We start from the raw sequence: 13,212 nt of genomic DNA, 5'->3' as shown, positions 1-13,212 counted from the left end.
GACTCCTATTGAATTGACATGTTGTACAGAATAGAAATTTCGGGTTGTCACATCATCCCCTCCTTAGAAGGAATTTCGTCCCGAAATTAGAATTTAAGCAAATAAGTAGTTACAAAGAACTAAGTAAAAAGACGAGGATATTTCAGTTTCATCTGGTCCTCTCGCTCCCAAGTGAATTCCGGTCCTCGCTTGGCGTTCCAGCGAACCTTCACTATCGGGATGCGGCTTTGTTTCGTTTGCTTGACCTCCCGGTCCATGATCTCTACTGGTTCTTCCACGATGTTGAGGCTCTCGTTGATCTCGATCTCGTCGAGTGGAATTACAAGAGTCTCGTCGGACAGACACTTTTTCAAGTTCGAGATGTGGAAGGTAGAATGTACGTTACTGAGTTCGCTCGGTAAGTTAAGTTTGTAAGCTACAAGGCCGATTCTGGCAAGAATTTCGAAAGGCCCAATGTACCTTGGATTTAGCTTTCCATGCTTTCCGAAGCGTATCAAGCCCTTCCAGGGTGAGACCTTCAATAGAACATGGTCGCCCACCTGGAATTCCAACGGTTTCCTTCGTTTATCAGCGTAGCTTTTCTGTCGGTCTCTGGAGGCTTTCAGTCGTTCACGGATCTGAACGATCTTCTCCGTCGTTTCCCGTATGATCTCCGGACCTGTGAGAGTGCTTTCAGGAACTAGTCCCTTAGCTAACTGGGTATCACCCACCTCAGCCCAGCACAGAGGGGATCTGCACTTTCGGCCGTGGAGGGCCTCGAATGGAGCAGCCTTTATGCTTGTGTGATAACTGTTGTTGTAGGAAAATTCTACAAGGGGTAAATGAGTATCCCATGTTTTCCCAAAGTCAATCACACAGGCTCGCAACATGTCCTCTAAGGTTTGGATAGTCCTCTCACTTTGCCCGTCTGTCTGCGGATGGTAGGCTGTACTCATGTCCAGCCTAGTTCCTAAGGAACCTTGTAGCGATTGCCAGAACCTAGAAGTGAACCTACTATCTCTGTCCGAGATAATGGATATAGGAACACCATGCAATCGTACAATATCTCTAATGTAAGTTCTTGTAAGCTTCTCCATCTTGTCTGTCTCTTTGATAGGCAGAAAGTGCGCGGACTTGGTCAATCTGTCGACGATGACCCATATGGTATCAAGTCCACCCGTTGTCTTGGGCAACTTGGTTATGAAATCCATAGTGATCCGCTCCCACTTCCATTCTGGGATCTCAGGCTGTTGAAGAAGACCTGAGGGTTTCTGGTACTCGACCTTGACCTTTGCGCAAGTAAGGCATTTACTTACGAAGGTAGCAATCTCTGCTTTCATATTAGGCCACCAGTATAACTTTTTAAGATCCAGATACATCTTATCTGAACCTGGGTGAACGGAATAATGAGTGTTATGCGCCTCCTTCATGACCAAATCTCTAAAACCACCAAGTTTCGGGGTCCAGATCCGGTTCATGAGATAATAAGCTCCACCACCTTTGACTTCCAAGTTCTTATCCATCCCTCGCAGGGATTCATTGGTCACATTTTCAGGCTTCAAAGCGTCGAGCTGAGCCGCCTGTATTTGTGTGGATAAGTGCGAATGGATAGTCATAGTCAATGACTTGACTCTACGACCAGAATATTCTTTCCGACTTAGGGCGTCAGCTACTACGTTGGCCTTGCCGGGATGATAACGAATTTCGCATTCGTAGTCACTGAGTAGCTCGACCCACCGTCGTTGCCTCATGTTGAGCTCCTTCTGATCGAATATGTGTTGTAAGCTCTTGTGGTCTGTAAAGATTGTGCTCTTCGTACCGTACAGGTAGTGTCTCCAGATCTTCAAAGCAAATACAACTGCTCCTAGTTCAAGATCGTGCGTCATATAGTTGACCTCATGTGTTTTCAGCTGCCTCGAGGCATAGGCGATGACCTTACCTCGCTGCATCAGAACACATCCGAGACCTTGGTTTGATGCATCGCAATAGACAACGAAGTCTTCTATCCCTTCGGGAAGGGACAATATTGGTGCAGTGAACAAGGCTCGTTTGAGCGTTTGGAACGCTCTCTCCTGCTTTTCTTTCCAGTCAAAGGATACGCCCTTCTGGGTAAGCGTTGTAAGAGGCTTTGTAATGCGGGAGAAATTCTGAATGAACCGGCGATAGTAGCCAGCGAGGCCTAGAAATTGACGAATTTCTGTAGGTGTCTTCGGTGCTGACCAGCTCTCAATGGCTTTGATTTTGGATGGGTCTACGTGGATTCCCTCTTCGCTAACCACGTGCCCTAAGAATTCGACTCGTCGGATCCAAAATTCGCATTTCGAGAATTTCGCATACAGCTTCTCCGCGCGCAGGGTTTCTAAGACTTGTCGCAGATGTTGACTATGTTCTTCCTTACTACGAGAGTAGATAAGTATGTCATCGATGAAGACGATGACGAACTGATCCAAGTAAGGACGACACACCCTATTCATTAAGTCCATGAATACAGCGGGCGCGTTTGTTAATCCGAACGGCATCACTACGAATTCGTAGTGCCCATAACGAGTTCGGAAGGCTGTCTTTGGAACATCCTCCCCTAGCACTCGTAATTGGTGATATCCGGATCTTAAGTCGATTTTGGAAAAGAAATTCGCCCCTTGAAGTTGATCGAATAAATCGTCTATCCGAGGCAAAGGATAACGATTTTTGACGGTCAGTTTGTTGAGCTCCATGTAGTCGATGCACATACGAAACGATCCGTCTTTCTTTTTGATGAACAAGACTGGAGCTCCCCAGGGTGAGAAGCTTGGTCTTATAAAGCCCTTGCTGAGCAGTTCGTTAAGCTGACAGGATAGTTCTTGCATCTCTGCAGGTGCTAGACGATAAGGCGATTTGGCTACGGGGGTAGCCCCTGGAACTAAGTCGATTCTGAACTCGACTTGTCGTTCCGGATGTAATCCTGGTAGCTCTTCTGGAAAGATGTCGGGAAAGTCGTGTACTACTGGAATGTTCTTGATGTCTTTCGCTTCTTGGCTCACATCGACCACATGAGCAAGGAATGCGCGACATTCCTTACGCAAGAATTTCTGAGCTTGAATGCTCGAGATGATACGAAGGTTTGTGCCGGGTTTGTCACCATAAACTACTATGGTTTCGCCAGACGAAAGATTAAGGCGGACTGCCTTTTCGTAACACATGATGTCGGCATGCTGAAGACTCAACCAATCCATGCCAATGATGACGTCGAAACTTTTAATTGAGACTGGCATGAGATCGATCGAGAATGAATGGCTATCTAAAGTTAGGGTACACCCTATGTAAATGCAGCTAGTGCTCTCTGTCTTCCCATTAGCCATTTCTACTGTGAACGGTTCTTTGAGTGCTCGTGATTTTTGCTTAAGTAAATGAGCAAATTTTTGATTCACGAAGCTTCTCTCCGCTCCACTATCAAATAGTATACAAGCATAAGAGTTGTCGAGGAGAAACGTACCAGTGACCACTGTGGGGTCGACAACCGCATCCTCATGGCCTATAGCCATAACTCTTCCTACTCCACCGACATTCCCTGCCTTGGGGCAGTTCCTCTTGTAGTGGCCCACATCGCCACAGTTGTACCAAGATTGGCCCACTCCAGCGCCGGGGACTTGGGTGATTGGCCTCGCCGGAGATTTACAGAAACGGGCTGTATGCCCCTTCCTGTTGCAGTTTACACACTGCATTTCCCGACAGGCTCCCATATGATGGTAGTTGCACTTGTTGCATAAAGGCAAACTTCCAGAATACTGCTTTATTGGAATAGCAGCAGTGGCAGGTGCTGTCGCACTATGAACTGCAACCGTCTGCTGTTTCTTCGCAGCCTTTTTCTTTTTCTTGTCATCCCAGAATTTCCGCTTGGACTCAGCAGTCCTGGCGGTTTCTGAGATGGCCAAGGTGGTTGTTGCAGCCGGGGTACGGACCCCGTGGTCAACTAGCTGCTGTGCCAATCGCTTGGCACTATCAAATGTAGTGGGGCGTGATGACAATACATTTCCCTGGTATGGTGGCACCAGCCCCCATATATACCTCTCGATCTTCTTTCCCTCTGTATGAATCATGTTGGGACAGAGGGCCACCAGTTCACAGAACCTGGCGGTATATGCTACGATGTCGGTGCCTTTCATGGTTAGGCGCCAAAGTTCTTCCTCCAGCTTTTGGATTTCGCCCCTCGGGCAGTACTCCTCAATCATGAGGTCTTTTAAAGTATCCCAGCCCATATCATTTGCCACTGAAAGAGATAGTGACTTAACATGGCTATTCCACCATGTTAGGGCTCTGGTTTCAAAGGTGCAAGCAGCGAACTTCACCTTGCTCCCTTCTGGACAGGAGCAGATTGCGAAAACCGATTCGGTTTTCTCAAACCATTGCGAGAGTACAATGACTCCGCCAGTTCCTCTGAAGGATAATGGCTTGCAGTTTGTAAAATCTTTGTAGGAGCACTCTCTCGAGCGCACAGGGGTTTCAACATGTATTGTTGGAATAGAAGTCCCTCCTCCAGTGGAACTTGAAGAATGAAATTCAGCCATGGCTGTTGCCACAGCTGCAGCTACAGCAGCATTGAGGGCTGCTGTATCAAATTGAGGAATAGGTGGTGGAGGATTACGTCTTGTTGACTTACGTGGAGGCATCTTTTAGCTGAAAGTTTAGAATGAATAAAATTTTGATAAGAATTTGACATGAACATTGATGAGAATGACTCATGGACTAACTCTCCATAGCCCAACAGCATAATTAAATGGAATACTTGAATGAAAATGAAAGCATTTGGATAATAATTTCCATTAGATTTTCATATCTGTCAAAGATATTGGAATTACAGATGTAATGAGTTTGGGGAAAAATGACCTAGAAGTAGGTCTTACATCATCCAAGATGGGAAAATTTTGACAGCATACCACCAAATCAAAACCTAGCAGGTCTAAGATTTATAAGGATAGGAAATTAGTCTTAAGTTTTTACATAACTAAGTTATATCCAAAAGAGAAGTCGGTAAAATTTTAACGACGACGAGAACTGCTTGAGTGAGTCCTTGAATCCGATAGGAGACGCTCTATGTCCCTCACACGCTTATCAGACCTTGCTTGCCGAGCTCGAAGTTCCCTGACTTCGGCTCGGGTTTCAGAAAGTTCCCTCTGAAGCATTGCATTGCTAACCTGAGCCCTTTCATGAGCGGACTCCAGCTGGCGTATGCGGACAGTGTTAATACCAGAATTGGCATCCACTTCTACTACCCGGTCGATAGCTGCTCGACCCTGCTCGGTGTTCCGAGCAATCCTACGAACCATGATAGGTAGGACCCTATCAGCTGAACCTCCCTCAGTAATGTCGTAGAAGCTTCTGTCTCCATCGTAGGGAAAAGGGTGACCTTGTTCCTGACTCCACCTATTCAAGTTTGTGGCCCACAAAGGTGTGGGTCCTTGAAATGCGGGACGAGAGTTTGGGTTTTGAACAGCTGGGGGTTGGTTGTTGACTTCTGGCTCCGAGTCGGAACCATCAGAAAAAATTTTAGCTTCATAATCATCTAAAGGAATTGGGTGATTATCTTCTGGTTCTTCTTCCAGCCCTTCTGCGTTGTCGTGGTTGGGAAAGTACGGGTCTCCGGGAAGATAAAATCCAGTCATTAAATCTACGCGAGAATAGGGATATAAGAAATAACTAAATTAAACTAACTAACTAATTAAATAATTATAAGATGATCTTTACCAGTTGCCTCAATACTTGTTTAAAGCATACCAGTTATATGTTATGCAGACGGGATAGACCTTCGAATAAGTAATCCTAACCCTAAGCCCACAACCAAACAAGGAACAGGAAGTAAGGCAAAGATCACAGATTCTAAGTCTATGACATCCTAGTACATATAACTTTAGTGTATCCACTAAACAACCATTGATATACTAATAAAGACCTTTAGTTCTCGAATAAGTAATTATAGTGACACAAAATACTCCTATAGTATTTTAAGTTTAATGTTTTGTTCTACTGTTCTTGTTGTAGAAGTGTTGGTAAGTTTTTAGACTTGTTGCAACCTCACAACCACACTTAGGCACACGCTAATCACTCCTCGGATAATGTAGTTGATCAGGCTACATCTTCCCAGGGTTGACCATATGTCTCTAAGTCTGCTTATGCTGTCCACCAATCGTAATACTTTTGTTCTGTCCTAGTGACACTGATTTTAGTATGAATGCAGGTATGTATACTTTATTAAATATTTTATTATTTAAAGTATAAACTCTTCATCAGAGTATTTTAAATCCCGCTTGTGTTTATAGTTCGTATATCTTTTATGGGTTGATACACTCGATTCACTATAAACAATGCTCTGATACCAATCTGTCACACCCTCAAAACCAAATGAACGGCGGAAACGTTCTGGGGTGGAGGACGTCATGTACAGTATCACAACAATGCAAGTAGTAAACAAGCAACAACATCATCCATTGCATTAATAATATAATTTCATACAAGTGTGTTCCGTTAAGTTTTAAAGACACCAAAACAATATACATCAAAATATAAGATGAGTCTTGAACGAGCTCCATCTTCTCAAAACCTGGCTCCGGTACCTGTCTACTGGTGACCTGAGAATACAAGTTATTTTGAAAGAGTTTATCAGCTTTAGAGCTGGTGAGTTCATAAGTATATTAGTGTCTGTGTTTGTATGAAAGCATTTGTAAGATGTTTTGTAAGATGTACTGTGTGTTTGTAAAAGTTTTGTATTTGTTTGAACTATCCTAGGAAACCCTATGTTTCCTACTAAAAGTAGCCTTCTACCAAGGCATCTAGTGTCTGTGTGTGTATCCTTTGTAAAAGTGAGTATTTTCCCAAATCCGACTATCATTAACCAAAAAAATATAGTTTTTACATTATTGTTTATTGTGTGAAATCACAAAGTAAAATGTAAAGGGAAAATGTTATAGTACTTTAATGTAGTATTATGAAACTACTGCTGTACTAACTACCTTAAGTTAATTGTATATTTTAAGGTAACATGTGATCGGCCTGTATCTTGCTACCGACTCAATAGTAAAGTGACAATGTAAGATGCCACAAAAATGACGTTTGGCACCCGTAGACTTGCAAGTCCCACTGTAGCGAGCAGCAAGGTGTAGGATAGTCAATCCAATATAGATCTATACACAAACTCATGCGCTCCCCAATTAAGGAGATTCTGATACAAAAACAGTCATGGCAGGTAGTGCCATGCCCTGTTTAATGGCTCACATAAATGTATTAATGTAAATGTTATGTGAATTGTGTGCTAGCTGTATTGTATGTTCTTTCTCTGTCTAGCCTGTATGTTTGTTTCTCATCACTCTGTTTCATGTTTGTTTCTCATTATAGTATGTATTGACTCATGTATGAACTGACTCATTGTATGTTTCATCGTTCTAGTAATAGTATCTTCCTAAACTACCCCTATGGTAGCTTACTAGCAATGTATGAACATGTTTGTATACCCTTGCTACCCAAGGGTATGGACTTGAATGAAGGAAAACCTTTTGTATCTATATACTTATACATAATATATAACTAGGATTCAAACGACCTTCGGACAACTAACCTTGATACCCCAAGACCACAATCAAACAAGAACAGGAAGTAGGGTAGACTAGCAGTCCTAAGTCCTTCTTAATCCTACTCATATAACTATATTTATATAGATACACATAATATAAGTTAAAAGAGGTTGATAACAAACCTTTTATATCTATATACATATACATAATATATAACTAGGATTCAAATGACCCTCGGACAACTAACCTTGATACCCCAAGACCACAATCAAACAAGAACAGGAAGTAGGGTAGACTAGCAGTCCTAAGTCCTTCTTAATCCTACTTATATAGCTATATTGATATAGATACACATAATATAAGTTAGAAGAGTTTGATAAATGTATTTGACAATAAAAGAGTTTGTAAAACAGTTTGAGGTAAAACAGTTTGGTAAATAGTTTGAAAAGTAAGAAAACCATTTGCTTGGTAGTTATTAATCACATGTGATTGATATAATAACTACAATTGTTCAACTTGTATCCCCCCCCATAAAAGCATTTAAAAACATTTAAAAGGTTAATTAAGGGGTATGAACTCACCTGTAGTTGGTGGTTTGGATGAACTGAAGAAATAGGATTGCTAGGTGTCAAGTGAAGACTTGTACACACACAATGGTCCTATTTAACATATAAATACAACATATATGTATCTAATTAGACTTTAAACAACTAATTAGCAAAGTTAAGACATCCTAAGACAAGTTAAACACCTTATATAAGTGTTATAAGTCTCAAGGAATGCATCTAAATGTTGTCGAACAATGCTATAGGGTTTAGGGTTCAAAAGAAACCCTAACTTGAGTTTACGGTTTTGTGACCTCAACCCAATGGGTTTACGGTCGTAAACCCTAGAGTTTACGGTCGTAAACCCTAGAGTTTACGGCCGTAAACTCCCCCTCTTTTGACCAATTGTTGATTTGAACGTTTCCAACTGCATTGAAGTGTTTCCTCTTGAATTATAAGCCTAAGGAAGAAGCTAGGGCACCATTTCACTCCTATTTGGAGTTTACGGCCCAAAGACCACATCACTTTGGGTTTACGGTCGTAAAACCTAGAGTTTACGGCCGTAAACTCTTATGGATGTTCGTATTTCGATGATTTCAAGTCCTTAACACATCAAGGTTAGGATCCAAGTTAGTTACTTAGGCTTAGGAAGGGACTAGGGACATTTTGGTCCCTTAAAAAAAATGGGTTTACGGTTCAAGAACGTTCTTGAACCGTAAACACCATTTTCTTGGTGTTTCTTGGATGATTTCATGTTATAATGAAGTATAGAAAGCTTAAACACACTCTAGGATAGAAGTACTTACTATATGGAAGCTTGAAATGAGCCAAAATGCCAAGAACACTAGTGTGTGTTCTTGGTGTTCTTGGTGTTCTTGGTGAAAATGGAAAAATCAACCTTTTGGAATGATTTCACGGTTAGAAGGTTGTTAAAACACTAGATTAAGTGATCTACTAACTTGAAATGGTTGAAAACACTTACTAGATCGAGATTTGGAATAAATCCCGTGATGATACTTGAGAGGATTTGCTTTTGTTCTTGAGAAATTTGGAAAAATGATATAAAATGACAAGTGTCATATATATACCCCAAATTTCTGGGTTTTTGGCTGAAAATATTTTATTCCGGCAGTAAACTCCAATTTCTTGAAGTTTAGGAATGACAGTGTTGCACTATAACCCTAGGGCATCCTCTCTCCTGGTATCTCATAAAGTGTAAATCCTAAAATAATCAAACTTAATCCAAAAAGTCTGAAAATTTAACTGTAACTGATTTGACTCCTATTGAATTGACATGTTGTACAGAATAGAAATTCCGGGTTGTCACAGATCTTAATTAAGAGCTTGTTTGATTACACAGTAAAAAGTTAGGGTTAATTGAAGAGCTTTTTTTGATTAACTAATTCAGGTAAAGGAGAAATTACTAGAGCTTGTTAGTTTTTCTCAGTACCAGCTTAGATAGAACGCATCCAAAAATGGGTTAGTTGCATGATTAGGAAAGTCGCAGCAGAACTGAAACTGTTTTTATTATTGATTTTCGTTTAATTTTAATATCACTGAATTTTTAGTTTTTAGTTTTAATTAAAACCCCATTTTTAAATTTTGTTTCTTGACTAGATGTGCATGATGCAAAAAGGCATTGACTTTTAGGCTGTGTCCCTGAGGATTCGACCCTGCTTCCATGTGCTATATTCTTTTACTGCAACCAACAGTGATAAATTTATTTGTTTAATACGTGCACGACAGCGTGTTAACAGGTACTTTCTGTCGATATGCCCTGATCTACCATGATCTCTCGATTCCTTGGTTAAGGCAACCACCCCTTCATTATCACAGAAAACTTCCACAGGCTCCTTTATGGATGGGACAACTCCAAGGTCTCCGATGAAGTTTTTCAACCATATTGCCTTTTTCGATTCTTTGCTCTCTACTATGTACTCTAATTCAGACGTTGAATCAGCCACAATCTCCTTCTTGGAACATTTCCATGTTACTGCTCCTCCATTTAGGGTAAACACCCAGCCCGACTGAGAGTGCAAATTATCTTTGTCGGTCTGAAAACCGCCGTCACAATACCCTGTCACTCTCAAGTCATCACTCCCACCGAGGGTAAGAACCCAGTCCTTAGTCCTCCGCAGATACTTAATAATGTTCTTTACTGCAGTCTAGTGAGCTCTACCAGGATTCCTTTGATATCTGCTGACCATACTCAAAGCAAAGGCCACATCAGGGCGAGTAAAAGTCATAGCATACATGATCGAGCCAACTGCAGAAGCATATGGTACTCGACTCATCTCCGCTATCTTGGCCTCTATACTCTAACTCTAAGTCTTACTCAGTTTGGTATTGCTTTGGATAGGTAAATCACCTTTCTTGGAGTTCTACATGCTGAAACACTTCAATACCTTGTCCAAGTAGGTACTTTGACTAAGTCCTATTTGTCTTCTACTCCTGTTTCTCAATATCCTTATCCCCAGGATGTAATCAGCTTCCCCAAGGTTCTTCATAGCGAAACACTTCCCAATACAGGACTTAACCTCCTGAAAGGTTGGGATGTCGTTTCCTATGAGAAGTATGTCATCCACATACAACACCAGAAAGCTAACTATACTCCCACTAGATTTGACATACACACAGGACTCATCCTCGCTTCTCGAAAATCCAAACTCTTTGACTTTCTCATCAAAACAAAGATTCCATCTGCGAGATGCTTGTTTCAGTCCATAAATGGATTTCTCAAGCTTCTACACTCTATTAGGGTACTTTGCGTTGACAAAACCCTCTGGCTGACACATGTAAACATCTTCAGCCAACTTTCCATTAAGGAAAGCAGTTTTCACATCCATTTGCCATATTTCATAATCATGAAATGCAGAAATGGCTAGCATAGCCCTTATAGATTTAATCTTTGCTACTGGTGAGAAGGTCTCATCATAGTCAACTCCTGGAGTTTGAGTAAAGCCCTTCGTAACCAGTCGCGCCTTATATGTGTGTACTTTTCCATCCATGTCGATCTTCTTCTTGAAGATCCACTTGCACCCGACTGTCTTACGACCCGGTACATTGTCAACCAAGTTCCAAACTTGATTGTCTTACATGGACTGAATCTCGCTATCCATTTCCTCTTTCCATTTAGCAGACTCGGGGCCTACCATGTCTTCCTTGTAGTTGTTAGGTTCATCCATATTTACCAATATGCTATCACTGATAAATGTATCACCCCCAGATGTTATATGAAAACCATATAAGACAGGTGGAACACTAACTCTACTGGAACGTCTCAGAGGTATGGGTTGGTCAATTGGTTCAACATGAGTTTCCTCCTCAGGCTGAGTGCTAGTGTTTGAAGTTCCTTCATTATTTAACTCTTGAATCTCTTTAAGGTCAATTTTCCTCCCACTTTCCTCTTAGCATAGGATTTCTCTCTCTCGGAAAACCCCTCTCCTTGCAACGAAGACAACATTATCACTCGGTCTATAGAAGAGATTTCCAAAGGATTTCTGTGGGTAGCTGATGAAAATACACCGCTCACTACGAGGTTCGAGCTTGTCGTGAGTCTCGCGTCTTACGAAATCCTGACAACCCCAAACTTTGATGTGACCCAACGAGGGAACCTTCCCTGTCCACATCTCTTGAGGTGTTTTGGCAACCTTCTTAGTAGGAACTATATTAAGGATATGGGTGGCAGTCCCTAAGGCATACCCCAGAATGAGATAGGTAATGATGCTCGACTCATCATGGAACAAACCATGTCTTAAGTTGTGGTGTCCTAGGTGGTGTCAACTGTGAAACAATTCCACATTCCTTAAGATGGTCTAGTAACTCGATACTAAGATACTCTCCTCCTCAATCGGATCACAACATCTTTATCTTCCTGCCCAATTGATTCTCCACTTCCTGCTTAAACTCTTTGAACTTTTCAAAGGTTTCTGACTTGTGCTTGATTAAGTAGATATAGTCATATTTGTTGTAATCATCAGTAAAAGTCACATAGAAGCAGTTAGCATCCCTTGTTGCGGATCTGAAGGGTCCACACACATCAGTGTGTATGAGATCCAATAGACCCTCACCCCTTTCACAAGTACCAATGAAGGGTGACTTGGTCATCTTTCCAAGCAAACAAGATTCGCAAGTGTCATCCGACTTCAAGTCGAATGACTCCAAAACTCCAGCCTTTTGGAGTTGACCTATACGCTTCTTGTTGACATGTCTAAGACGACAATGCCACAAGCATGCCTTGTCCAATCCTTTGGACGAATTAATATTCAACACATTATTTCCTAGGTTGTCTACAACCATCAAAGTTTCATATACACCATTACAAGGAATGCTTTAAAATAAAATACACCATTATGAAAATCATCAAAAGAACTAGTTTCCTTATCAAATGAAAATCTAAAACCTTGTTTGTACAAACCATGAAAGGAAATAATATTTCTTGCCATATCTGACGAGTAACAACAATTATTCAATTCTAAATTTAACACACTACTAAGCAATAAAGAATAAACTCCAATCTTGGTGACAGGCGACATTTTCCTATTTCCCATGATCAAGTTTATCTTCTCGTGCTCCACATCCCTACTTTCTTTTAGTCCCTGCAAAGGTGGACTTTATCTTCCCATCCTTAATGTCCTGCAAGTATTTGGGGCAGCTTCGTTTCCAGTGCCATTTGTCATGACAGTAGAAGCAATCTGCTTCTTTAGGATTGGTAGAGGGATTTGCAGAACAATCTTTGGTCCCACTAGATGAGGATCCATCATGAGACTTTCCCTTGCATCTCTAAAAGGATCCTTCATCTTCTTCCCTTTTCCATGTCCATTTGCCAGGATTGGAGTAGCAACAGTAGGAGTAGGGGAAGACACAACAGACTTACCTTTCAAGTTGCTTTCTACAGTTCTCAGAAGGCCTTGAAGCTTGCTAAGAGTGACCTCATCGTTGTTCATATGATAGGTCATACAGAAACTGATCATAACAAGAAGGTAAAGAGTGTAGAATGATATCTATGGCCAACTCTTCATCGAAGTTCACATTCAACTTCAGCAAGCGGTCCACATATCTCTGCATCTTTTGCAAGTAGGCCGTGATGGACTCTCCATCCTTCATTTTTGTTGTGATCATGGAGGCAATGATCTCATACTTTTCCT

This window comes from Lactuca virosa, chromosome 4 (assembly GCF_052849685.1).
Source record: "Lactuca virosa cultivar CGN04683 chromosome 4, Lactuca_virosa_CGN04683_v6, whole genome shotgun sequence".
NCBI lineage: Eukaryota > Viridiplantae > Streptophyta > Magnoliopsida > Asterales > Asteraceae > Lactuca > Lactuca virosa.
Note: the sequence above shows the minus strand (reverse complement) of the source record.